A 23,811-nucleotide genomic window follows, 5' to 3' on the forward strand; every position below is an offset into this window, starting at 1 on the left:
GAAGGCCCTGTATCTCCCAGGCACCTGAAAGGAACGTAAGAGAAGAAACATGTACAGCCAACACCTACACAGGGTACAGCCAACACCTACACAGGGTAACATGTACAGCCAACACCTACACAGGGTACAGCCAACACCTACACAGGGTACAGCCAACACCTACACAGGGTACAGCCAACACCTACACAGGGTAACATGTACAGCCAACACCTACACAGGGTAACATGTACAGCCAACACCTACACAGGGTAACATGTATTGCTAAAATAAAAGGTTTGAGGAAATACCGGCAGCCTCCACATTACTACAAGACAAAAACAGCTCAGTCATTCAAGCATGATGGTGGTGTAAAAACACAGCCTGTTATCACATCAGTAAAACAAGTTAAAAAGGTAGTGGAACGGGATTAGCACGGTGTTTGAAGAATACAACACTTTACCTTGTATGTAGAACAAACCACTTTACCTTCAAATCGAATTAAATTGTATTTGTCACAGGCGCCAAATACAACAGGTGTAGTAGACCTTACAGTGAAATGCTGAATACAACAGGTGTAGTAGACCTTACAGTGAAATGCTGAATACAACAGGTGTAGTAGACCTTACAGTGAAATGCTGATTACAACAGGTGTAGGTAGACCTTACAGTGAAATGCTGAATACAACAGGTGTAGTAGACCTTACAGTGAAATGCTGAATACAACAGGTGTAGGTAGACCTTACAGTGAAATGCTGAATACAACAGGTGTAGTAGACCTTACAGTGAAATGCTGAATACAACAGGTGTTGTAGACCTTACAGTGAAATGCTGAATACAACAGGTGTAGGTAGACCTTACAGTGAAATGCTGAATACAACAGGTGTAGTAGACCTTACAGTGAAATGCTGAATACAACAGGTGTTGTAGACCTTACAGTGAAATGCTGAATACAACAGGTGTAGTAGACCTTACAGTGAAATGCTGAATACAACAGGTGTAGTAGACCTTACAGTGAAATGCTGATTACAACAGGTGTAGGTAGACCTTACAGTGAAATGCTGAATACAACAGGTGTAGTAGACCTTACAGTGAAATGCTGAATACAACAGGTGTAGGTAGACCTTACAGTGAAATGCTGAATACAACAGGTGTAGTAGACCTTACAGTGAAATGCTGAATACAACAGGTGTTGTAGACCTTACAGTGAAATGCTGAATACAACAGGTGTAGTAGACCTCACAGTGAAATGATGAATACAACAGGTGTAGTAGACCTCACAGTGAAATGATGAATAAAACAGGTGTTGTAGACCTCACAGTGAAATGCTGAATACAACAGGTGTAGTAGACCTTACAGTGAAATGATGAATACAACAGGTGTAGTAGACCTCACAGTGAAATGCTGAATACAACAGGTGTAGTAGACCTCACAGTGAAATGATGAATACAACAGGTGTAGTAGACCTCACAGTGAAATGATGAATACAACAGGTGTTGTAGACCTCACAGTGAAATGCTGAATACAACAGGTGTAGTAGACCTCACAGTGAAATGATGAATACAACAGGTGTAGTAGACCTCACAGTGAAATGCTGAATACAACAGGTGTAGTAGACCTTACAGTGAAATGCTGAATACAACAGGTGTAGTAGACCTTACAGTGAAATGCTGAATACAACAGGTGTAGTAGACCTTACAGTGAAATGCTGAATACAACAGGTGTAGTAGACCTTACAGTGAAATGCTGAATACAACAGGTGTAGTAGACCTTACAGTGAAATGCTGAATACAACAGGTGTAGTAGACCTTACAGTGAAATGCTGAATACAACAGGTGTAGTAGACCTCACAGTGAAATGCTGAATACAACAGGTGTAGTAGACCTTACAGTGAAATGCTGAATACAACAGGTGTAGTAGACCTCACAGTGAAATGCTGAATACAACAGGTGTAGTAGACCTTACAGTGAAATGCTGAATACAACAGGTGTAGTAGACCTTACAGTGAAATGCTGAATACAACAGGTCTAGTAGATCTCACAGTGAAATGCTGAATACAACAGGTGTAGTAGACCTCACAGTGAAATGCTGAATATAACAGGTGTAGTAGACCTTACAGTGAAATGCTGAATACAACAGGTGTAGTAGACCTTACAGTGAAATGCTGAATACAACAGGTGTAGTAGACCTTACAGTGAAATGCTGAATACAACAGGTGTAGTAGACCTCACAGTGAAATGCTGAATACAACAGGTGTAGTAGACCTCACAGTGAAATGCTGAATACAACAGGTGTAGTAGACCTCACAGTGAAATGCTGAATACAACAGGTGTAGTAGACCTTACAGTGAAATGCTGAATACAACAGGTGTAGTAGACCTTACAGTGAAATGATGAATACAACAGGTGTTGTAGACCTCACAGTGAAATGTTGAATACAACAGGTGTAGTAGACCTTACAGTGAAATGCTGAATACAACAGGTGTAGTAGACCTTACAGTGAAATGCTGAATACAACAGGTGTAGTAGACCTTACAGTGAAATGCTGAATACAACAGGTGTAGTAGACCTCACAGTGAAATGCTGAATACAACAGGTGTAGTAGACCTCGGTGAAATGCTGAATACAACAGGTGTAGTAGACCTCACAGTGAAATGCTGAATACAACAGGTGTAGTAGACCTTACAGTGAAATGCTGAATACAACAGGTGTAGTAGACCTTACAGTGAAATGCTGAATACAACAGGTGTAGTAGACCTCACAGTGAAATGCTGAATACAACAGGTGTAGTAGACCTTACAGTGAAATGCTGAATACAACAGGTGTAGTGGACCTCACAGTGAAATGATGAATACAATATCATATATACACAGTGAGGAGAACAAGTATTTGATACACTGCTGATTTAGCAGGTTTTCCTACTTACAAAGCATGTAGAGGTCTGTAATTTTTATCATAGGTACACTTCAACTGTGAGAGACGGAATCTAAAAAATCCGGAAAATCACATTTTATGATTTTTAAGTAATTAATTTGCATTTTATTGCATGACATAAGTATTTGACCACCTACCAAACAGTAAGAATTCCGTCTCTCACAGACCTGTTAGTTTTTCTTTAAGAAAACCCTCCTGTTCTCCACTCATTACCTGTATTAACTGCACCTGTTTGAACTCGTTACCTGTATAAAAGACACCTGCCCACACACTCAGCTTATCCAAGCTGTTCAGTAGCCTTAGGCTTTGTGGTGCTCCAGAATTTCCTTTACTTTTCAGCTTCAGACCAATCCTTACTTCTCACTTAAACATAGTTTTATTTTTTAAATATACTATTGTTTCTATAGACTACCACCTAACATTAGAATATTGTTTCTAAGGGTTACCACCTAATATTAGAATATTGTTTCTATTGGTTACCACCTAACATTAGAATATTGTTTCTAAGGGTTACCACCTAATATTAGAATATTGTTTCTAAGGGTTACCACCTAATATTAGAATATTGTTTCTATTGGTTACCACCTAATATTAGAATATTGTTTCTAAGGGTTACCACCTAATATTAGAATATTGTTTCCAAGGGTTACCACCTAATATTAGAATATTGTGGGAGTTGTGGTACCACCTCTTACTAGGCATTGTGGTGCTCCAAAATGTCCTTCCTTTTTTGGCTTCAGACATTGCCTACTGTAACGTAATAGCTGGGAGCCTCATGTGGGCATCGTTCCAAACCACCTCTGCGTGCCTGTCAGCCCGGTCTTGGAGTGACGGAGTGAATTCTGGGCATTCCCCGCCCAGTGAAGGAACCGGGCCCACACCCCCTGCCGGTCCTGGCAGTGAGGGCCACCTGCCCTCCTAAGGAACCTGCCCAGCTCCTGGTTCATCCTCTCCACCTGCCCATTAGACTGAGGCTGGTACCCGGAAGTGAGGCTGACCGTGACCTCCAGCTTCTCCATGAAGGCTTTCCATAACTGCGACGTGAATTGGGGGTCACGGTCGGAGACAATGACTTCTGGAAGGCCATAGTGTCAGAAGACCTGCTGAAACAGTACCTCAGCGACCTGAAGAGCAGTAGGGAGACCAGTGAAAATAAAAAGGCAGGATTTAGAGACTCTGCCCATAATAACGTCCATAATAGTAGAAAAAAACCTAAGAAGATGGGAGATCAGTGACAAAATCAATGGAAAGATGAGACCAGGGACGCTGAGGCACGGGGAGGGGGGGGGTTCTTGCTGGAGCGTTCCGGGGAGACTTGGGCACAGAGCAGGAGACAGAGTCCTGCGACAAGGTGGGCCACCAGTACTTTCCGGAGATAGATTGAATTGTGCGGATGATACCTGGGTGTGACGATGGACGAACTCAAGATAGGAACCTCTACCGGATCGTAGAGATGGGACAGGGAATCGGCTTTGGTTTTATTTGAACCTGGGCGAACTGACAAGCTGAAGTCGAATCTAATGAAGAAAAGGTGTCCATATGAACTCCATGTTCTACGGGTCCTTGGCGCCCTCTAATGCCCCGCCTTCTAATTCCATCTGCTGGAGGCGACACGCCTGTCTGTGGGCGTTGGAGTCGTGGCTCATCTCGCTATCTGCCCTCAGGTGGACGAAGACCGCCCTGAATGGATGCATGAACCTCACAATAACCCGGCTCCTCCTCCTCCTCCTCTCTCCCAGACAGGCCTTAGCCCATTTCAAATCCCGTGTGGCAATCTTGGACCTTTCGGTGTTGGGGGGGCTCCTGTCTGATGGGCCGAAAAAGAGACCGCACTGGAGTAGGAAGCCACTGCATTTCGATGGAGTCCCGTTTGTCTGGAACCCTGGAGTTGGCGTGACAAATATAACAAACCTTGCAGTACTCAGAAACTGAAAAATGAAGCAGAGGAGATTAGGCTGATTAGAATGATTAGAATGATTAGAATGATTAGAATGATTAGAATGATTAGAATGATTAGAATGAGAGCATTAGAAGTTTAATTCCATTAATCATTTGCTCTAACACCATCCTGTCAAAATTAGCTGTTAGAACAAAATGCACAGTGACATAATCAATCAATCAATCAAATGTATTTATAAAGCCCTTCTTACATCAGCTGATGTCACACAAAGTGCTGTAGAGAAACCCAGCCTAAAACCCCAAACAGCAAGCAATGGAGGTGTAGAAGCACGGTGGCTAGGAAAAACCTCCCTAGAAAGGCCATAAGCGGTCACTTAGGAACCCAGGCAGTTAGGGCCCCCAAATTAATATTTTTTTGAGAGTTGAGATAAAAATAAAATATTTATAAAATAAATATTTTAGTACTAGTATAACTGTTGAGAGTTAGAACACAAGATGCAAGTTTTTTTGTTATTGTTTTGTCAGTCACTCAATTAGTCATGTCAGCTAACAATTTTTAGATTGGTAAATTAGTCCCTCTATTTAAACGTGTGATAACATTGGCCGAATACTGAACAACGGGGCGGGGGCCCTATTGATTTTGTCACTGTCACTCAGATATCATTATCATAGAATAAGTCTTGGCAAAATGGGTAAAATTGCAAGAATATGGAGGTAAAACTGTAAACATTCTCTCTGGCCCATGACCAAATTAAAAATGTGTGGAATTGCAGGATGTTCACTTTAAAACTTAGCATTTTCTCTGGCGGCAATGGGGGAGGTCACTCAAATGTTTTGCCTGTGGGGTGGGGGAGGAGAGAGAGAGAATGAGAGAGAGAGAGAGAGAGAGAATGAGAGAGAGAATGAGAGGGAGAGATAGAGAGAGGGAGAGGGAGAGGGAGAGAGAGAGAGAGAGAGAGAGAGAGAGAGAGAGAGAGAGAGAGAGAGAGAGAGAGAGAGAGAATGAGAGAGAGAGAGAGGGAGAGAGAGAATGAGAGGGAGAGAGAGGGAGAGAGGGAGAGAGAGAGAGAAAGAGAGAGAGAGAGAGAGAGAGAGAGAGAGGGAGGGAGAATGAGAGGGAGAGGGAGAGAGAGGGAGAGAGATAATGAGAGGGAGAGAGAGAGAGGGAGAAAGAGAGAGAGAGAGAGGGAGAAAGAGAGAGAGAGCGATGGGACTCATTTCTGAAAAGCCTTGACATCAATTTCTCTCTCCTAAGTCGCCCGTAACAATGTAACATCGATTGGTTCACCCTGCAGCTCCCCCTGACTCTCTGAAATTGCAACAATTTCAGACACAACACAGACACCGTAAAATGATACCGAGCGACTTCTGAGACGGACAATAAAGTTATATTAGTTTGAATTGCCTGACCTCCTCTTTGCCAGAGCCAGATGGAGACTTTTATTGCCTGATGTATAAGTGGAAAGCCCTGTGGTAAATACCAAAATGCTCAACAGGGTTCAAAAGAACTCTTATGTTGGCTTTACAATTAGTACAACTATGAGTGACAGGGATATCGGCGGGGGGGGGGGATTCTTTCTACAAGGACCCATTATTATCCAATCAAAATTCATGCTCATCCTACGCCAGTTCTGATGATGCTCCAGTAACACCAATCTTAATACTTCTCTGAGGTCAGATGCTGGAGAAAAGAGAGGCCGGATAGAGAATAGTGAGGCTACGTTAAGATCTCTCTATCTTTTCCAGGATTGCTGTCTGGCAAACCTCAATAAAAAGTTCAAGGAGTTGAGGACAACATTTTAGCTTGCTCTTACATGTGCATATGATGGGTTTTTATTAACCTTGACCCTTGGCTACTAAACCATTTGACATGTTTTCTGTTCACTGCAGAGATAAGAGCAGCGAGAAATAATTAGTGGTGGTTTTTTCCCAGGCGGTATTACAGAGATTATTGTCAGCCATGATTGAAGGAGATGCTTGAGTTGTACCCCACTGGAGGACAGTACAGATGAAGCTCTGACGAAGTGTCTGTACCAGAACAGCTCCTCTCCTCCTGCCGCTCTTATCTGTCTCTCTTCAACTCTCTTCCTCGTTCGCTCCGTTCTCTTTCTCTCTTTCTGTCTCTCCTCTCTCTCTTCCCTCCTCTTATCTCTCCTTCTCTCCTCTCTCTGAAAAGACCAGCATGCCATCGTATCTCCGAACGCCCTCATCCATGAAGACATGGGAGATGTAATCATAGCCCTGCTATCCCCCATGCAGCCTACTGACAAGCTTGACAGCCCAGTGTGGCTTGACTCAGGGCAGAGTGAAACTATGAGAGCAGCCATGGGTATAGCACTGCAGCTAAACCAGCCCCTGAGTCTCACATCCCCCAGGCCAGCGCTGATAACCCCCCTCTCCCGGTACACCCCAGCTACACTAAGCCCTAGTCCCTCTACTCCCCAGCTCAGCTACACTAACCCCTAGTCCCTCTACTTCCCAGCTCAGCTACACTAACCCCTAATCCCTCTACTCCCCAGCTACACTAACCCCTAGTCCCTCTACTCCCCAGCTCAGCTACACTAACCCCTAATCCCTCTACTCCCCAGCTACACTAACCCCTAGTCCCTCTACTCCCCAGCTACACTAACCCCTAGTCCCTCTATTCCCCAGCTACACTAACCCCTAGTCCCTCTACTCCCCAGCTCAGCTACACTAACCCCTAGTCCCTCTACTCCCCAGCTCAGCTACACTATGCCCTAGTCCCTCTACTCCCCAGCTCAGCTACACTAACCCCTAGTCCCTCTACTCCCCAGCTACACTAACCCCTAGTCCCTCTACTCCCCAGCTCAGCTACACTAACCCTTAGTCCCTCTACTCCCCAGCTCAGCTACACTAACCCTTAGTCCCTCTACTCCCCAGCTCAGCTACACTAACCCCTAGTCCCTCTACTCCCCAGCTCAGCTACACTAACCCCTAGTCCCTCTACTCCCCAGCTCAGCTACACTAACCCTTAGTCCCTCTACTCCCCAGCTCAGCTACACTAACCCCTAGTCCCTCTACTCCCCAGCTACACTAACCCCTAGTCCCTCTACTCCCCAGCTCAGCTACACTAACCCCTAGTCCCTCTACTCCCCAGCTACACTAACCCCTAGTCCCTCTACTCCCCAGCTACACTAACCCCTAGTCCCTCTACTCCCCAGCTCAGCTACACTAACCCCTAATCCCTCTACTCCCCAGCTACACTAACCCCTAGTCCCTCTACTCCCCAGCTACACTAACCCCTAGTCCCTCTACTCCCCAGCTACACTAACCCCTAGTCCCTCTACTCCCCAGCTCAGCTACACTAACCCCTAGTCCCTCTTCTCCCCAGCTCAGCTACACTAACCCCTAGTCCCTCTACTCCCCAGCTCAGCTACACTAACCCCTAATCCCTCTACTCCCCCAGCTACACTAACCCCTAGTCCCTCTACTCCCCAGCTACACTAACCCCTAGTCCCTCTACTCCCCAGCTACACTAACCCTTAGTCCCTCTACTCCCCAGCTCAGCTACACTAAGCCCTAGTCCCTCTACTCCCCAGCTCAGCTACACTAACCCCTAGTCCCTCTACTCCCCAGCTCAGCTACACTAACCCCTAGTCCCTCTACTCCCCAGCTCAGCTACACTAACCCCTAGTCCCTCTACTCCCCAGCTCAGCTACACTAACCCCTAGTCCCTCTACTCCCCAGCTCAGCTACACTAACCCCTAGTCCCTCTACTCCCAGCTACACTAACCCCTAGTCCCTCTACTCCCCAGCTCAGCTACACTAACCCCTAGTCCCTCTACTCCCCCCAGCTACACTAACCCCTAGTCCCTCTACTCCCCAGCTACACTAACCCCTAGTCCCTCTACTCCCCAGCTCAGCTACACTAACCCCTAATCCCTCTACTCCCCCCAGCTACACTAACCCCTAGTCCCTCTACTCCCCAGCTACACTAACCCCTAGTCCCTCTACTCCCCAGCTACACTAACCCCTAGTCCCTCTACTCCCCAGCTCAGCTACACTAAGCCCTAGTCCCTCTACTCCCCAGCTCAGCTACACTAACCCCTAGTCCCTCTACTCCCCAGCTCAGCTACACCAACCCCTAGTCCCTCTACTCCCCAGCTCAGCTACACTAACCCCTAGTCCCTCTTCTCCCCAGCTCAGCTACACTAACCCCTAGTCCCTCTACTCCCCAGCTCAGCTACACTAACCCCTAATCCCTCTACTCCCCAGCTACACTAACCCCTAGTACCCCTAGTCCTCTACTCCCCAGCTACACTAACCCCTAGTCCCTCTACTCCCCAGCTACACTAACCCCTAGTCCCTCTACTCCCCAGCTCAGCTACACTAAGCCCTAGTCCCTCTACTCCCCAGCTCAGCTACACTAACCCCTAGTCCCTCTACTCCCCAGCTCAGCTACACTAACCCCTAGTCCCTCTACTCCCCAGCTCAGCTACACTAACCCCTAGTCCCTCTTCTCCCCAGCTCAGCTACACTAACCCCTAGTCCCTCTACTCCCCAGCTCAGCTACACTAACCCCTAGTCCCTCTACTCCCCAGCTCAGCTACACTAACCCCTAGTCCCTCTACTCCCCAGCTCAGCTACACTAACCCCTAGTCCCTCTACTCACCAGCTCCCTCTACTCTGAAACCCCAGTGCTCTTCAGGCCCCAAGTGCGGCCCAGTCCCTCTACTCTCTGGCCCAGCTACACAAACCCCCAGTCCCTCTACTCTCTGGCCCAGCTACACTAACCCCCAGTTCCTCTACTCTCTGGCCCAGCTACACTAACCCCCAGTCCCTCAGCCCCCAGCCCAGCTACACTAACCCCCAGTCCCTCAGTCCCCAGCCCAGCTACACTAACCCCCAGACCCTCTACTCCCTGGTGGTACCGGTACAGAGTCAATGTGGAGGCTATATACAGGGTATTACGGTACAGAGTCAATGTGGAGGCTATATACAGGGTGTTACGGTACAGAGTCAATGTGGAGGCTATATAAAGGGGGTACCGGTACAGAGTCAATGTGGAGGCTATATACAGGGGGTACTGGTACAGAGTCAATGTGGAGGCTATATACAGGGTCGGTACAGAGTCAATGTGGAGGCTATATACAGGGGGTACCGGTACAGAGTCAATGTGGAGGCTATATACAGGGGGTACCGGTACAGGGTCAATGTGCGGGGGGCACCGGTGTTGAGGTAATTGCGATAATTATGTACATGTAGGTAGCGTTATTAAAGTGGCTATGCATAAATAATATCAAATAAAAATATATAATTTTTTTTAAAGGCAGGTCAAACTGAAATGAAATGAATGAATAATTCTCCACTATATAAAATTATGAAAAAGAAAAATATTATTAAGTCTGCTTCTCTCCTGCAATACATCCTCTAGACTTAAGCTGCTATCATTTTGTCAGAGATCATACATGATCATTCAGACTGATTCAAACTATGATTCTTTCAGATTGATTCAGTCTATGAAATCTATGAGCAGAGTGAGGAGTTTCACTTTTCACTGTCTTAGCTGTTGGTTTGTGGCCTTTGTCTGTCTGTCTGTCTGTCTGTCTGTCTGTCTGTCTGTCTGTCTGTCTGTCTGTCTGTCTGTCTGTCTGTCCGTCCGTCCGTCCGTCCGTCCGTCCGTCCGTCCGTCCGTCCGTCCCTCTCTGTCTGTCTGTCTGTCTGTCTGTCTGTCTGTCTGTCTGTCTGTCTGTCTGTCTGTCTGTCTGTCTGTCTGTCTGTCTGTCTGTCTGTCTGTCTGTCTGTCTGTCTGTCTGTCTGTCCGTCCGTCCGTCCGTCCGTCCGTCCGTCCGACGTGTCTGTCTGTCTGTCTGTCTGTCCGTCCGTCCGTCTCTCTCTCTCTCTGTCTGTCTGTCTGTCTGTCTGTCTGTCCGTCTGTCTGTCTGTCTCTCTCCTGCATGAAGTCAACACAGTCAGTACAACCTCTAGAATGTTGTCCCAACACCCTGGAGTCGGCTTCTGGAGCTGATACACAAAACAACAACTGATGCATCAATTCGATCTGTTTTCAATGTAACCTATTCTATACAATTCTCACAAAAACTAAATGCTCCATATATGGGTTATTAAACAGTCAGACCGGTGCAGACTCCGCCATGATGAAACAGAATCAATAGAGCATCTCTGTTGGTACTGCCCATCGTTGGCTTGTTTTTAGAGTCCAGGAATGGTTGTTATGTCAAAATATCAGGGTGTGCTTCGACCTGCAAACTGTTTAACTGGGGGATGTGAAGGACCACAGACAGCCAATAGGAAGATGAGGAGGTTCAAGTTCACAATCAACATCATGGGAGAATGGAGAGGAAATGGTAGAATGATGATTTATTGTCCAATCAGGGGTGAAGATGGGGATGGGATTATTGTGCTATGTTCTATGTTTCGCTATTCATGTTTTGGTGTCGTGCCGTGGTCCTGGGAGTTATGGGTAGTATCATGCTGTGGTCCTGGGAGTTATGGGTAGTTATGGGTAGTGTCATGCTGTGGTCCTGGGAGTTATGGGTAGTTATGGGTAGTGTCATGCTGTGGTCCTGGTAGTTATGGGTAGTGTTATGCTGTGGTCCTGGGAGTTATGGGTAGTTATGGGTAGTGTCATGCTGTGGTCCTGGGAGTTATGGGTAGTTATGGGTAGTGTCATGCTGTGGTCCTGGTAGTTATGGGTAGTGTTATGCTGTGGTCCTGGGAGTTATGGGTAGTTATGGGTAGTGTCATGCTGTGGTCCTGGTAGTTATGGGTAGTGTCATGCTGTGGTCCTGGTAGTTATGGGTAGTGTTATGCTGTGGTCCTGGGAGTTATGGGTCGTTATGGGTAGTGTCATGCTGTGGTCCTGGTAGTTATTGGTAGTTATGGGTAGTGTCATGCTGTGGTCCTGGTAGTTATTGGTAGTTATGGGTAGTTTCATGCTGTGGTCCTGGGAGTTATGGGTCGTTATGGGTAGTGTCATGCTGTGGTCCTGGTAGTTATGGGTAGTGTCATGCTGTGGTCCTGGTAGTTATGGGTAGTGTTATGCTGTGGTCCTGGTAGTTATTGGTAGTTATGGGTAGTTTCATGCTGTGGTCCTGGGAGTTATGGGTAGTTATGGGTAGTGTCATGCTGTGGTCCTGGTAGTTATGGGTAGTGTCATGCTGTGGTCCTGGTAGTTATGGGTAGTGTCATGCTGTGGTCCTGGTAGTTAAGGGTAGTTATGGGTAGTGTCATGGTGTGGTCCTGGTAGTTATGGTTAGTGTTATGGGTAGTGTCATGCTGTGGTCCTGGTAGTTATGGGTAGTGTTATGCTGTGGTCCTGGGAGTTATGGGTAGTTATGGGTAGTGTCATGCTGTGGTCCTGGTAGTTATGGGTAGTTATGGGTAGTGTCATGCTGTGGTCCTGGTAGTTATGGGTAGTGTTATGCTGTGGTCCTGGGAGTTATGGGTAGTTATGGGTAGTGTCATGCTGTGGTCCTGGGAGTTATGGGTAGTGTCATGCTGTGGTCCTGGTAGTTAAGGGTAGTTATGGGTAGTGTCATGGTGTGGTCCTGGTAGTTATGGTTAGTGTTATGGGTAGTGTCATGCTGTGGTCCTGGTAGTTATGGGTAGTGTCATGCTGTGGTCCTGGTAGTTATGGGTAGTGTCATGCTGTGGTCCTGGTAGTTAAGGGTAGTTATGGGTAGTGTCATGGTGTGGTCCTGGTAGTTATGGTTAGTGTTATGGGTAGTGTCATGCTGTGGTCCTGGTAGTTATGGGTAGTGTTATGCTGTGGTCCTGGGAGTTATGGGTAGTTATGGGTAGTGTCATGCTGTGGTCCTGGGAGTTATGGGTAGTTATGGGTAGTGTCATGCTGTGGTCCTAGTAGTTATGGGTAGTTATGGGTAGTGTCATGCTGTGGTCCTGGTAGTTATGGGTAGTGTTATGCTGTGGTCCTGGTAGTTATGGGTAGTGTTATGCTGTGGTCCTGGTAGTTATGGGTAGTTATGGGTAGTGTCATGCTATGGTCCTGGTAGTTATTGGTAGTTATGGGTAGTGTCATGCTGTGGTCCTGGTAGTTATGGGTAGTTTCATGCTGTGGTCCTGGTAGTTATGGGTAGTGTCATGCTGTGGTCCTGGTAGTTATGGGTAGTGTCATGCTGTGGTCCTGGTAGTTATGGGTAGTGTCATGCTGTGGTCCTGGTAGTTATGGGTAGTGTCATGCTGTGGTCCTGGTAGTTATGGGTAGTGTCATGCTGTGGTCCTGGTAGTTATGGGTAGTGTCATGCTGTGGTCCTGGTAGTTAAGGGTAGTTATGGGTAGTGTCATGGTGTGGTCCTGGTAGTTATGGGTAGTTATGGGTAGTGTCATGCTGTGGTCCTGGTAGTTATGGGTAGTGTCATGCTGTGGTCCTGGTAGTTATGGGTAGTTATGGGTAGTGTCATGCTGTGGTCCTGGTAGTTATGGGTAGTGTCATGCTGTGGTCCTGGTAGTTTTGGCCCTGGTAGTCATGCTGTGGTCCTGGTAGTTGGTTGGGTGAAAAGGGCCAGGGTGCCAGGGCGGGGCCAGGGCGGGGCCAGGGCAGGCCAGGGCAGGCCAGGGCAGGGCAGGGCGGGGCGGGGCGGGCCAGGTTGGGCCAGGGGGGGGGCGGGGGGCGGGGCAGGGCGGGGCCAGGGCAGGGCAGGGCCAGGGTGGGGGCGGCGCCAGGGCGGGGGCGGGGCCAGGCGGGGCAGGGCGGGGCCAGGGCAGGGCAGGGCAGGGCAGGGCGGGGCGGGCCAGGTTGGGGCCTTGCAAGCATCTTGGGTGGGTGGGGGCGAGAGCATCCACTGACCAGAGGACCCACGGTCTTTCAATCATTTCCTTAACCTACATCATTTTATTTCTAGCGCAATATCACTTTTTTTTTAAGTTACCTAAATTGGGCATGACTATAAGCTGGGCAATTGAAAGCATGTAGTAGCTATGTTAACTTTGATTGTGTTCGATGAAAATGATAGACCTTTCAAATGTTGCATGCAATATTATTGGTAGGTGTGTAATGTGCCGAAGAGTAGTTAAACGTGAATGATGAGTGTGTGGATATAATGGTCATATTATCAAAATGGTGCTTTCAAAACCTCTTAAAAGGATTGTACCCTTTATTTAAAATGTTTGTCCAAATCTAACTGCCTGTAGCTCAAGACCTGAAGCAAGGATATGCATTTTTCTTGGTGACATTTGAAAGGAAACACTTTGAAGTTTGTGGAAATGTGAAGGGAATGTAGGATAAAATAAAACATTAGATAAAACCAACCGTTTTTTAAAAATGTTTTTGTACCATCATCTTTGAAATAGAAGAGAAAGGCCATAATGTATTTTGGCCACTAGATGGCAACAGCGTATGTGCAAAGTTTTAGACTGATCCAATGAACCATTTAATTTATGTTCAAAATGTTGTATCAAGACGACTCCCAAAGGGCCTAATTGGTTTATTAATAACTTTTCATGTAGTTTTCAAAACTGCTCACTCTCCTAAAACAATAGCATGGTATTTTGTTCACCGTAATAGCTACTGTAAATTGGACAGTGCAGTTAGATTAACAAAAACTTAAGCTTTCTTCCCATATCAGATATGTCTATGTCCTGGGAAATGTTCACATTACTTGCAACCTCGTGCTAATAGCATTAGCCTACGTTAGCTCAACCGTTCCGCAGGGGACCCACCGATCCTGTAGAAGTTTTGACAGCCATTATACCGTATGATTCAATGCAAATATGCCATCAACATTATTCCACATGTCAGAATTGATAGAAGAAGGTTATGCAACAGATAAGGCAATAATTCAGATAAGGCAAAGTGACCGAATCAGGCCATTATTATATCAAACGTTGGACTAGTAACCGAAAGGTTGCAAGATCGAATCCCTGAGCTGACATGGTAAAAATCTGTCATTCTGCCCCTGAACAAGGCAGTTAACCCACTGTTCCCCGGTAGGCCGTCATTGTAAATAAGAATTTGTTCTTAACCGACTTGCCTAGTTAAATTAAGGTTCAATAATAATGCTATTAGCATGAGGTTGCAAGTAATGTGAACATTTCCCAGGACATAGACATATCTGATATTGGCAGAAAGCTTCAATTCTTGTTAACATAAATAATAATCCCAAAACTTACTCTGAGCTCTGAGTTTTCTTGTCTTAAAACAGGATTTATCAGGAATCCTTTCTGGGGTGCTTTGTAATACATATCCTGGTTTCACCTTATTGGATACATGTCCTGGTTTCACCGTATTGGATACATGTCCTGGTTTCACCGTATTGGATACATGTCCTGGTTTCACCGTATTGGATACATATCCTGGTTTCACCTTATTGGATACATGTCCTGGTTTCACCGTATTGGATACATGTCCTGGTTTCACCGTATTGGATACATGTCCTGGTTTCACCTTATTGGATACATATCCTGGTTTCACCTTATTGGATACATGTCCTGGTTTCACCTTATTGGATACATGTCCTGGTTTCACCGTATTGGATACATGTCCTGGTTTCACCGTATTGGATACATGTCCTGGTTTCACCGTATTGGATACATGTCCTGGTTTCACCTTATTGGATACATGTCCTGGTTTCACCGTATTGGATACATGTCCTGGTTTCACCTTATTGGATACATGTCCTGGTTTCACCGTATTGGATACATATCCTGGTTTCACCGTATTGGATACATGTCCTGGTTTCACCGTATTGGATACATGTCCTGGTTTCACCGTATTGGATACATGTCCTGGTTTCACCGTATTGGATACATGTCCTGGTTTCACCGTATTGGATACATATCCTGGTTTCACCGTATTGGATACATGTCCTGGTTTCACCGTATTGGATACATGTCCTGGTTTCACCGTATTGGATACACGTCCTGGTTTCACCTTATTGGATACATGTCCTGGTTTCACCGTATTGGATACATGTCCTGGTTTCACCGTATTGGATACATGTCCTGGTTTCACCGTATTGGATACATGTCCTGGTTTCACCGTATTGGATACATGTCCTGGTTTCACCGTATTGGATACATGTCCTGGTTTCACCGTATTGGATACATATCCTGGTTTCACCGTATTGGATACATATCCTGGTTTCACCGTATTGGATACATGTCCTGGTTTCACCGTATTGGATACATGTCCTGGTTTCACCGTATTGGATACATGTCCTGGTTTCACCGTATTGGATACATATCCTGGTTTCACCGTATTGGATACATGTTCTGGTTTCACCGTATTGGATACATATCCTGGTTTCACCTTATTGGATACATATCCTGGTTTCACCTTATTGGATACATATCCTGGTTTCACCGTATTGGATACATGTCCTGGTTTCACCGTATTGAGGATTTAAAACCAATTACTTGTGCTCTAAAAGGTTCTAAAATGTCTCTTCAAATATTACCAATTTAAAAAATAAAAATAAAAAAGTTCCCCAATTGGCACATTTAAGATACAAATTGTTCGGTGCTTTTAGGGTTTAAAGGCACCATTAATAAAGAGCTGTGAAGTTTAATTTTAGATGCAAAACTGTACCCCTTCCCTTTATTTTTTGTTGAAATTAAAAGCATTCATTACAAGCTATACTGTAAATGTCATAGATGTTTATTAAAGAATGAATTATTAATGTGCATTATTATTATGTTACCATGCTAGTGAATATGAGTCACCAAGTTACATTTACATTTACATTTAAGTCATTTAGCAGACGCTCTTATCCAGAGCGACTTACAAATTGGTGCTTTCACCTTATGACATCCAGTGGAACAGCCACTTTACAATAGTGCATCTAGGTCTTTTAAGGGGGGGGGGTGAGAAGGATTACTTTATCCTATCCTAGGTATTCCTTAAAGAGGTGGGGTTTCAGGTGTCTCCGGAAGGTGGTGATTGACTCCGCTGTCCTGGCGTCGTGAGGGAGTTTGTTCCACCATTGGGGGGCCAGAGCAGCGAACAGTTTTGACTGGGCTGAGCGGGAACTGTACTTCCTCAGTGGTAGGGAGGCGAGCAGGCCAGAGGTGGATGAACGCAGTGCCCTTGTTTGGGTGTAGGGCCTGATCAGAGCCTGGAGGTACTGAGGTGCCGTTCCCCTCACAGCTCCGTAGGCAAGCACCATGGTCTTGTAGCGGATGCGAGCTTCAACTGGAAGCCAGTGAAGAGAGCGGAGGAGCGGGGTGACGTGAGAGAACTTGGGAAGGTTGAACACCAGACGGGCTGCGGCGTTCTGGATGAGTTGTAGGGGTTTAATGGCACAGGCAGGGAGCCCAGCCAACAGCGAGTTGCAGTAATCCAGACGGGAGATGACAAGTGCCTGGATTAGGACCTGCGCCGCTTCCTGTGTGAGGCAGGGTCGTACTCTGCGGATGTTGTAGAGCATGAACCTACAGGAACGGGCCACCGCCTTGATGTTATTTGAGAACGACAGGGTGTTGTCCAGGATCACGCCAAGGTTCTTAGCGCTCTGGGAGGAGGACACAATGGAGTTGTCAACCGTGATGGCGAGATCATGGAACGGGCAGTCCTTCCCGGGAGGAAGAGCAGCTCCGTCTTGCCGAGGTTCAGCTTGAGGTGATGATCCGTCATCCACACTGATATGTCTGCCAGACATGCAGAGATGCGATTCGCCACCTGGTCGTCAGAAGGGGGAAAGGATAGGAGAGACCATGTGAGGTTATGACAGAGCCAAGTGACTTGGTGTATAGCGAGAATAGGAGAGGGCCTAGAACAGAGCCCTGGGGGACACCAGTGGTGAGAGCACGTGGTGAGGAGACGGATTCTCGCCACGCCACCTGGTAGGAGCGACCTGTCAGGTAGGACGCAATCCAAGCGTGGGCCGCGCCGGAGATGCCCAACTCGGAGAGGGTGGAGAGGAGGATCTGATGGTTCACAGTATCGAAGGCAGCCAATAGGTCTAGAAGGATGAGAGCAGAGGAGAGAGAGTTAGCTTTAGCAGTGCGGAGCGCCTCCGTGATACAGAGAAGAGCAGTTTCAGTTGAATGACTAGTCTTGAAACCTGACTGATTTGGATCAAGAAGGTCATTCTGAGAGAGATAGCGGGAGAGCTGGCCAAGGACGGCACGTTCAAGAGTTTTGGAGAGAAAAGAAAGAAGGGATACTGGTCTGTAGTTGTTGACATCGGAGGGATCGAGTGTTGGTTTTTTCAGAAGGGGTGCAACTCTCGCTCTCTTGAAGACGGGAGGGACGTAGCCAGTGGTCAGGGATGAGTTGATGAGCGAGGTGAGGTAAGGGAGAAGGTCACCGGAGATGGTCTGGAGAAGAGAGGAGGGGATAGGGTCAAGCGGGCAGGTTGTTGGGCGGCCGGCCGTCACAAGACGCGAGATGTCATCTGGAGAGAGAGGGGAGAAAGAGGTCAGAGCACAGGGTAGGGCAGTGTGAGCAGAACCAGCGGTGTCGTTTGACTTAGCAAACGAGGATCGGATGTCGTCGACCTTCTTTTCAAAATGGTTGACGAAGTCATCTGCAGAGAGGGAGGAGGGGGAGGGGAGGAGGATTCAAGAGGGAGGAGAAGGTGGCAAAGAGCTTCCTAGGGTTAGAGGCAGATGCTTGGAATTTAGAGTGGTAGAAAGTGGCTTTAGCAGCAGAGACAGAGGAGGAAAATGTAGAGAGGAGGGAGTGAAAGGATGCCAGGTCCGCAGGGAGGCGAGTTTTCCTCCATTTCCGCTCGGCTGCCCGAGCCCTGTTCTGTGAGCTCGCAATGAGTCGTCGAGCCACGGAGCGGGAGGGGAGGACCGAGCCGGCCTGGAGGATAGGGGACATAGAGAGTCAAAGGATGCAGAAAGGGAGGAGAGGAGGGTTGAGGAGGCAGAATCAGGAGATAGGTTGGAGAAGGTTTGAGCAGAGGGAAGAGATGATAGGATGGAAGAGGAGAGAGTAGCGGGGAGAGAGAGCGAAGGTTGGGACGGCGCGATACCATCCGAGTAGGGGCAGTGTGGGAAGTGTTGGATGAGAGCGAGAGGGAAAAGGATACAAGGTAGTGGTCGGAGACTTGGAGGGGAGTTGCAATGAGGTTAGTGGAGGAACAGCATCTAGTAAAGATGAGGTCGAGCGTATTGCCTGCCTTGTGAGTAGGGGGAGGTGAGAGGGTGAGGTCAAAAGAGGAGAGGAGTGGAAAGAAGGAGGCAGAGAGGAATGAGTCAAAGGTAGACGTGGGGAGGTTAAAGTCGCCCAGAACTGTGAGAGGTGAGCCGTCCTCAGGAAAGGAGCTTATCAAGGCATCAAGCTCATTGATGAACTCTCCGAGGTAACCTGGAGGGCGATAAATGATAAGGATGTTAAGCTTGAAAGGGCTGGTAACTGTGACAGCATGGAATTCAAAGGAGGCGATAGACAGATGGGTAAGGGGAGAAAGAGAGAATGACCACTTGGGAGAGATGAGGATCCCGGTGCCACCACCCCGCTGACCAGAAGCTCTCGGGGTGTGCGAGAGCACGTGGGCGGACGAAGAGAGAGCAGTAGGAGTAGCGGTGTTGTCTGTGGTGATCCATGTTTCCGTCAGTGCCAAGAAGTCGAGGGACTGGAGGGGGGCATAGGCTGAGATGAACTCTGCTTTGTTGGCCGCAGATCGGCAGTTCCAGAGGCTACCGGAGACCTGGAACTCCACGTGGGTCGTGCGCGCTGGGACCACCAGATTAGGGTGGCCGCGGCCATGCGGTGTGGAGCGTTTGTATGGTCTGTGCAGAGAGGAGAGAACAAGGATAGACAGACACATAGTTGACAGGCTAGAGAAGAGGCTACGCTAATGCAGAGGAGATTGGAATGACAAGTGGACTACACGTCTCGAATGTTCAGAAAGTTAAGCTTACGTAGCAAGAATCTAATTGAATAAAATGATTAAAATGATACAGTACTGCTGAGGTAGGCTAGCTGCGTTGTTGACACTACCTAATCAAGTCGTTCCGTTGAGTGTGAAGTTTCTACAATGCTGCTTTTCGGGGCTAGCTGGCTAGCTAGCAGTGTTGGTTACGTTACGTTGCGTTAGGAGAACGACAATAGCTGGCTAGCTAACCTAGAAAATCGCTCTAGACTACACAATTATCTTTGAAACAAAGACGGCTATGTAGCTAGCTATGTAGCTAGCTACGATCAAACAAATCACACCGTTGGGACTGTAATGAAATGAAATGAAAATGTGATACTACCTGTGGAGCGAGCGGAATGCGACCGGAATGCGAAAGTTCTATTCAGTAGACGTTGGCTGGCTATTGGCTAGCTAGGAGTGTCTCCTACGTTAAGGACGACAAAATAGCTGGCTAGCTAACCTCGGTAAATTAAGATAATCACTCTAAGACTACACACTCTAAACTACACAATTATCTTGGATACGAAGACAGCAAAGACAACTATGTAGCTAGCTAATACTACACTAATCAAGTCGTTCAGTTGAGTGTGATAGTTACTACAGTGCTACGGTAGCCGGTGAACGTATGCTAGCTGGCTAGCTGCTAGGCAGATAGGAGGACGACGAAATACGATAATAATGCAATTATCACTCTAAGACTCCACACTCTAAACTACACAATTATCTTGGATACGAAGACAGCAAAGACAACTATGTAGCTAGCTAACACTACACTAATCAAGTCGTTGAGTGTGATAGTTACTACAGTGCTACGGTAGACGGTGAACGTGTTGGGCAGATAGGAGGACGACGAAATACGATAATTACGCAATTATCTTTGATACAACGACGACTATGTAGCTAGCTAAGAAGAAATTGCTAAGATTAGACAAGTCAGACCGTTGTACTATAATGAAATGTAATGAAAAAGTTATACAACCTGCAGACCGAAGCGCGGATGCGACCGGCTCGCTCCAACCCGGAAGTCGTATTTGAGAAAATATAACGGACCCCTCTGACACTGTACGTTCTATTGTGATGTGTCAACACGCAAGGCATGTGTGGGCTAGGTACAAAAATGTTGTTCAGAGTCTAATCATATAGCAAGTTAATGACGATACTCTGTCTTGCCAGAGCTGCTTGATCCAAGAGAAGTGATGTAAATTGAGCAGGAAGTCACAGAGAGAGAGGAAATAGACTATTCAGATTCATGTGAGTCATGTGTTGCCGGGTAGAATATTCTCTCACGTAGTTTGTTTTGTATTTGCTGTGTAAAGATAGGCTCAGTTCTGGCTGTCAACATCATTAAAAAAATTAAAAATAAACAGATTGTTATATTTTCCTGGCCGTCGTCATTACCTTGAGTTGCACTTTTAAAAGGCTGTTAGTTTACTGCATTATCCACCATATCTACACCATTGAAATGAATGGCCCTCTAAACATCTAGAAGCTGAATGCATTGAAATGAATGGCCCTCTAAACATCTAGAAGCTGAATGCATTGAAATGAATGGCCCTCTAAATGTCTAGAAGCTGAATGCATTTAAACGAATGGCCCTCTAAACATCTAGAAGCTGAATGCATTTAAACGAATGGCCCTCTAAATGTCTAGAAGCTGAATGCATTTAAATGAATGGCCCTCTAAATGTCTAGAAACTGAATGCATTTAAATGAATGGCCCTCTAAATGTCTAGAAGCTGAATGCATTTAAATGAATGGCCCTCTAAATGTCTAGTAGCTGAATGCATTTAAATGAATGGCCCTCTAAACATCTATCAGCTGTATGCATTTACATGTGTTTTATTGTGCCTTAACTGCCTCAATCTGCTCAATCACTTTGTCCCCAACCAACATGATGCTCACTGTCTCAACAATTAGGATTCTGATGCTTCAAACATCAGGTGTTCCTGCCCTGAGCCAGAAACTATTCCCAAACATCAGGTGTGTCTGCCCTGAGCCAGAAACTATTCCCAGACATCAGGTGTGCCTGCCCTGGGCCAGAAACTATTCCCAGATATCAGGTGTGCCTGCCCTGGGCCAGAAACTATTCCCAGACATCAGGTGTGCCTGCCCTGAGCCAGAAACTATTCCCAGACATCAGGTGTGCCTGCCCTGAGCCAGAAACTATTCCCAGACATCAGGTGAAACTATTGCCTGCCCTGGGCCAGAAACTATTCCCAGATATCAGGTGTGCCTGCCCTGGGCCAGAAACTATTCCCAGATATCAGGTGTGCCTGCCCTGGGCCAGAAACTATTCCCAGATATCAGGTGTGCCTGCCCTGGGCCAGAAACTATTCCCAGATATCAGGTGTGCCTGCCCTGGGCCAGAAACTATTCTCAGATATCAGGTGTGCCTGCCCTGAGCCAGAAACTATTCCCAGACATCAGGTGTGCCTGCCCTGAGCCAGAAACTATTCCCAGACATCAGAAACTATTCCCAGTGTGCCTGCCCTGAGCCAGAAACTATTCCCAGACATCAGGTGTGCCTGCCCTGAGCCAGAAACTATTCCCAGACATCAGGTGTGCCTGCCCTGAGCCAGAAACTATTCCCAGACATCAGGTGTGCCTGCCCTGAGCCAGAAACTATTCCCAGACATCAGGTGTGCCTGCCCTGAGCCAGAAACTATTCCCAGACATCAGGTGTGCCTGCCCTGAGCCAGAAACTATTCCCAGACATCAGGTGTGCCTGCCCTGAGCCAGAAACTATTCCCAGACATCAGGTGTGCCTGCCCTGAGCCAGAAACTATTCCCAAACATCAGGTGTGCCTGGTATTCCCAGACATCTGCCCTGAGCCAGAAACTATTCCCAGACATCAGGTGTTCCTGCCCTGAGCCAGAAACTATTCCCAAACATCAGGTGTGCCTGCCCTGAGCCAGAAACTATTCCCAGACATCAGGTGTTCCTGCCCTGAGCCAGAAACTATTCCCAGACATCAGGTGTGCCTGCCCTGAGCCAGAAACTATTCCCAGACATCAGGTGTTCCTCAGGTGTGGTGCCAGAACTATTCCCAGACACCTAGCCCTGAGCCCAGAAACTATTCCCAAACATCAGGTGTGCCTGCCCTGAGCCAGAAACTATTCCCAGACATCAGGTGTTCCTGCCCTGAGCCAGAAACTATTCCCAGACATCAGGTGTTCCTGCCCTGAGCCAGAAACTATTCCCAGACATCAGGTGTGCCTGCCCTGAGCCAGAAACTATTCCCAGACATCAGGTGTTCCTGCCCTGGGCCAGAAACTATTCCCAGACATCAGGTGTGCCTGCCCTGAGCCAGAAACTATTCCCAGACATCAGGTGTGCCTGCCCTGAGCCAGAAACTATTCCCAGACATCAGGTGTGCCTGCCCTGAGCCAGAAACTATTCCCAGACATCAGGTGTTCCTGCCCTGAGCCAGAAACTATTCCCAGACATCAGGTGTTCCTGCCCTGAGCCAGAAACTATTCCCAGACATCAGGTGTGCCTGCCCTGAGCCAGAAACTATTCCCAAACATCAGGTGTGCCTGCCCTGAGCCAGAAACTATTCCCAGACATCAGGTGTTCCTGCCCTGAGCCAGAAACTATTCCCAGACATCAGGTGTTCCTGCCCTGAGCCAGAAACTATTCCCAGACATCAGGTGTGCCTGCCCTGAGCCAGAAACTATTCCCAGACATCAGGTGTTCCTGCCCTGAGCCAGAAACTATTCCCAGACATCAGGTGTGCCTGCCCTGAGCCAGAAACTATTCCCAGACATCAGGTGTTCCTGCCCTGAGCCAGAAACTATTCCCAGACATCAGGTGTGCCTGCCCTGAGCCAGAAACTATTCCCAAACATCAGGTGTGCCTGCCCTGAGCCAGAAACTATTCCCAGACATCAGGTGTTCCTGCCCTGAGCCAGAAACTATTCCCAGACATCAGGTGTGCCTGCCCTGAGCCAGAAACTATTCCCAGACATCAGGTGTGCCTGCCCTGAGCCAGAAACTTTTCCCAGACATCAGGTGTTCCTGAAACTATTCCCAGACCTGAGCCAGAAACTATTCCCAGACATCAGGTGTGCCTCCCAGACATCAGGTGTGCCTGCCCTGAGCCAGAAACTATTCCCAGACATCAGGTGTGCCTGCCCTGAGCCAGAAACTATTCCCAGACATCAGGTGTTCCTGCCCTGGGCCAGAAACTATTCCC

This window comes from Oncorhynchus nerka, linkage group LG22, assembly GCF_034236695.1.
Source record: "Oncorhynchus nerka isolate Pitt River linkage group LG22, Oner_Uvic_2.0, whole genome shotgun sequence".
Classification (NCBI taxonomy): Eukaryota; Metazoa; Chordata; class Actinopteri; order Salmoniformes; family Salmonidae; genus Oncorhynchus; species Oncorhynchus nerka.